General features: G+C 37.9%; 2 pseudogenes across 2 annotated transcripts; both read right to left on the bottom strand.

The window, feature by feature from the left end:
* Window positions 1–215: 215 nt before the first annotated feature.
* On the bottom strand, window positions 216–4,079 carry LOC149162788 (uncharacterized; annotated as a pseudogene).
* A 62-nt stretch (window positions 4,080–4,141) lies between these two features.
* LOC149162787 (T-complex protein 1 subunit epsilon pseudogene) lies at window positions 4,142–4,803 on the bottom strand (annotated as a pseudogene). Of its 2 annotated transcripts, none has more exons than XR_016261587.1 (2): window positions 4,505–4,803; window positions 4,142–4,414 (listed from the first exon to the last, which is right to left on the bottom strand). The product of XR_016261587.1 is annotated as a T-complex protein 1 subunit epsilon pseudogene, transcript variant X2 (transcript). The 2 variants fall into 2 exon arrangements; XR_016261586.1 differs by having other exon boundaries at window positions 4,143–4,414; window positions 4,584–4,781.
* Window positions 4,804–5,222: the final 419 nt, after the last annotated feature.

Here is a 5,222-nt window from a genome sequence, read left to right as displayed (position 1 = left end):
CAACCATCTGCGCAACCCATCTTAAGATTGTTTACGGATTTGATAACTCGTTTTTCTGGGTTTATAAAACTGGAATGAATCCCAATGTCTGCGGATCTCATCACTTTATCTGCGATCACTGATTAAAAATAAAATATTCTGAATTGTTACGCTGGTTAAACGTGATTGTTGGTGATTTAAAAAAAAAGGTCACCACAAACCAAAGAACACTCGTTGCAACACCGGTGAAGATTGTATGATGATTTTTTTCATTTCAGCCTCCATTTAATTTTGGTTGTTAACTAAACCAACTTCATCATCTGTGAAATAGGAGGAGAAGAGCCTAACATTATATTAAATACAGAAAAGCCCCCTCTCTCCCTGTCACAATTATCAGATTAACTATATGCAGAGTGGGATTTGCTGCCCTTCTTAGAATCTTCCATAGAGCTCCAAGAACGAGCCCGCAAAGAAAAGTATATCGATGATCTCGAGTAATGATCACAGATAAATGCTTATAACTGGCAGCAGCACCACGTACAATTCACAATAACATGTGGTAAACTGAACAGCAGCAAACAAACAAACAATATGCTTTTGTGTTTGTGGAAAAATCTCAAAGCCCAAATGCAGAAAACATGGTGCTATCCCATGACAAAATCAAAATAAGGATCAAAACTTGTTTATACAACGTCTGACACAACTAAAAAATCCCATCTTCCTGACACAGTTCCTTTCTCAGCGTCCGTGAGACTAGCTGGCAAGCATCCATACTCAGATCTACTGCTGCTGCCAAGGCCACAAAGACTGCAGCATCTTCCATACAATTAACATGTCTCATGGCTATTTGTACAATGGGCTTGCTGCATTGACGTTCTCCCTGAACAGTAGAACTCATCACAAAGCCTTTATAAACAGGATAGGGGAACTGGCTGAAAGAAAAATCTCCACTGCTGTGAGGACTTGCAACAGGAGAATTGAGGGATGAACATCCTGACAGTCCATTACCCATGTCAATCAGAAACTTCCCTCCCTTCTGGGAACTGATCACTGATTATGCAAGCAATATCCCATTATTCATGCCAACCAATCCACAACCCTCTGCCACAAGCTCAAATCTGCATCCCAAACCGTCACTACCGCCGCGTTCTTTCCAAGCTTCCAGTCGACCCCATGGCGTCCAACTATCTTCTCCCATATGTCTAAGAATAAGCCAAGCTCCAGGGTTAGAGCGGCTAACCCTATCTGTACCAACTGAAGGAACAAAAGGAGTTACCATTGATGCAGCTGCAACTGGAGACCCAGAAAGATCATGTATCATAACCAACCATCCTTTTCGTACCCTTATATCTCTCTCCCGACTACTACTGCAGGAGCTTAACCAACCCCTATTACTTGAGTCACATTGGATCGATTTGTGACAGATAAAAAGCTGTAATCAGAATCAAAAGAAATCAACAAATACAAAAACAGTCTCTAAACCCCTGCTAATAAAACAGAACAAGAACATGCAACCATCCACAGAAACATCTACATACAAAGGAAAAACAAAAAACAGACAACAATCCCTTCATACAATCCAAAACATGACAATCTCTTTCCACAACAGAAACGCACTCTCATGGTACAAAACCTTAAAATCTGCTAAAGCAGTTCAACTTTCAAATTTCAAATTTCAAACAAACCACCTCCAATATCCTCCACAAATTTTACATAAAAAAACATATAAGACATCACCAGGTTTGCTACGGTGGTTAGCTCTTAGAATTTAATCTAAACTGCAGGACAGTCTGACATTAAATATCATAATGGGCACTCTCAACAACCCATTTCCTTAAAATCTGCTAAAGCAACTAAAATTTCAAATTTCAAACAAACCACCTACAATAGCCTACACAAATTAAAAAAAAAAAGGACGACATCACCGGGCTTTGCTATGGTGGTTAGCTCTTAGAATTCAATCTAAACTGCAGGACAGTCTGACATTAATTTTGATAGCATATATACAAATTTTGCAGGGGTTTTGATAATGGGTACGCTAAACACCCCATAACTCACAATCTATGCCAGAAGACAGCCAACATTCCACCTGATCCACTCATTTATTCAAATTTTAAATTTATGGTTTGATTGGGAGTGGACCACTGGATTTATAGATCAGAAAAGTCACTGGAAATGGGGGCATTTGAGTGTCTAGTATAAGGGCTCGGTTAGATGGTGAAGTGGGAGTGCTTCATATCCCTGTCAAGGTTCACATCCGAGTCAATGTCATCCCTCATGCGCTGTCTTGCTCAAGAAAGCAGGCTGCTTCGAGTGGTTAAGACCAGTTGCATGTATGGATGACTTTGGCAGAATAAGATACCCACCTAGGTGAAGAATTTCTAAGCCATCTACATTCAATTGGAATATTGTCAGATTGGGAAAATGCACACTTGCCACACATTGATACCAATAATAATAGAAAGTCAATTGTAATATTGCCAAACTGGGAAAGGTGCTCTTGCCACATATTGATGGCAACAATAATAGAAAGCATATTGTGATAACAAATAAGGGATTTAAATTTCACACTAGCGTTCTTTTTCATTCAATTCAAAAGGAAATCCTGTATACCAATCTCTAGCTACATACAAAGGAAAAACAAAAAACAAACAACAATCCCTTCATACGATCCAAAACATGACAAACTATTTCGACAACAGAAACACACTCTAATGATACAAATCCTTAAAATCTGCTAAAGCAGTTCAAACTTCAAATTTCAAACAAACCACGTACAATAGCCTCCACAAATTTTTATGTAAAGCAGTTCAAATTTCAAACAAACCACCTACAATAGCCTTCACAGATTTTACATAAATAATATATAAGACATCACCGGGGTTTGCTATGGTGGTTAGCTTTTAGAATTTAATCTTAACTGCAGGACAGGTTGACATTAAATATGATAGCATATATAGAAATTTCGCATGGGGTTTGATAATAGGCACTCTAAACACCCCATTTCTTTAAAATCTGCTAAAGAAATTCAAATTTCTAAGTTCAAACAAACAACCTACAATAGCATACACAAATTTTACATTAAAAAAAAATATAGCAAAATAACAAACAGAAAAAAGACACCACCGGGTTGGTTATGTTGCTTAGCTCTTAAAATATAATATAAAATGCAGGACAGTCTGACATTAAATATGATAGCATATATACCAATTTTGCATGAAGTTTGATAATGGGCACTCTAAACACCCCATTACCCGCAATCTATGCCAGAAGACAGCCAACATTCAACCTGATCCAGTAGTTTATTCAAATTTTAAAGTTATGGGTTGACTGGGAGAGGACCACCGAATTTATAGATCAGAAAATTCACTGGAAATGGGGACATTTGTGTGTCTAATATAAGGGCTTGGTTAGAGATGTTGAAGTGGGAATGCTTCATATCCCTGTCATCCGACTCAATGTCATCCCTCATGGGCTGTCTTGCTCAAGTAAGCAAGCTGCTTCAAGTGGTTAAGACCAGTTGCATGTTTGGGTGACTTTGGCAGAATAAGATACCCACCTAGGTGAAGAATTTCTAAGCCATCTATATTCAATTGAAATATTGCCAGAATTGGGAAAATGCACACTTGCCACACAATGACACAATGATAACAATAGAAAGTCATTTGTAATATTGCCAAACTGGTAAAGGCACGGTTGCCACACATTAATGGTTGATAATAGAAAGCATATTGTGAAAACAAATAAGGGATTTAAATTTCACGGTAGCGTCCTTTTTCATTCAATTCAAAAGAAAATCCTGTATACCAAGCTCTAGAGATTCTGCACAATGTAGTTGAGAGTAAATAATGTGTAGCTAAGAATCAAAGCACCAACCGTGATCTAGAATTCCTGTCGCGGCTAAACTTGTAGCTGAAAATTGGTTGCCGAATATTGCCCTGAATCTGCAAGACCTGCGGACTGCACTCGGGCTCGCCGTCAAACTGGAAAACAAACCTTGGCTCAGGCTCTGCCCGGACGTTCAAGTGAAGCTGAGGTCCCGCTTTCGAATCTCCGGCTGAGCTTTTTCCCAATAGACACCCGCTTTCGGAAAACCTATAAATTTTTTAAAGTAACTGCTACTTACGAATCATAAGTTTTTTAAAATAAATTCTACTTAGTTTCAGATTTTTAGATTTTTAAGGGGTTTTACCGACCCAGAAATAGAGATTCAATAAATGGAAGAGAAGCTTACTGATGGTGACATCGCCGTCGGGGCTCTGGAGCATCTTGTCCATTCCCTTGGGGCCGAGTGAGGTGCGGAGGATTCTCGCAACGGACCTGGCGGCCGCAATGTTGGCCTTCTGAGCATCTAAGCCTCTGATTCGGGTCTTCTGCTCCTGCTCCTTTATTATGATAAATGGCCTCCCGTACTCATCAAATGCCAGCGCCATCCCTGCAAACAGTAACAGATTGCAGCACAGAGATTAAAACCTAAACATACAAGAGTGGCTGCTAAAAACACACTGGATTTTGAACCAGAAACCTGAAATGCGTGTACTCCTCTCTGTGTGGAAGACTGAATGTGCGGGTGGAAATCCATTGAAGTTAAAAATGGAACATACCTTGGCGCCGTCAATGGACTGAAGAACCGATCGTGGGGTTCGAGTGTCTGCTACTGGTGAAACCCTAATTCGCAAATCTCTGCAATCTCGTTTTCGCTCCCGCCCTGCGAAAAGCGAACAGATCCTCCTTCTTGTTCTAGAACGTAAACGAAGTTTGGGTTGGGAGGGGTTTTGTAAAGAAAAGTAAAGCTTTACCTTTTTTCAAAAATGCTAATTTCATAGTGAAAAACAATAAATACATTTTTTTATTTTCACATCACTAGTTAAGTGGCTATATAATGTTTTTGGTTCTTGGTTAGGTTGGAAAATATTTATAATAATATAATTTTATTGTTGTTGTTTAAGTTTATTAGGTGTTATTAAAACAATAAATACATTTTTTTTATTTTCACATCACTAAAGAAGTAACTATATAATGTTTTTGGTTATTGGTTAGGTTAGAAAATATTTATAATAATAATAATATAATTTTATGGTTGTTGTTTAAGTTTATTAGGTGTAATTTTTTTTAATTTCAATTTAATAATTTTTAAATGGAAAAATATGATTTTAATTTGGTTGTATTGAAAATATTTATATGTTTTTACATATAAGGTGGGTGCAAACAAAGGAGAATATATAGTAAGTCTATTTAATAGT

This window comes from Pinus tabuliformis, chromosome 5_2 (genome assembly GCF_031772625.1).
Source record: "Pinus tabuliformis cultivar Carrire ecotype Pingquan chromosome 5_2, CPIR1, whole genome shotgun sequence".
In the NCBI taxonomy this organism is placed as follows: Eukaryota; Viridiplantae; Streptophyta; class Pinopsida; order Pinales; family Pinaceae; genus Pinus; species Pinus tabuliformis.
Note: the sequence above shows the minus strand (reverse complement) of the source record. Positions and strands in the feature narration are given on the sequence as shown.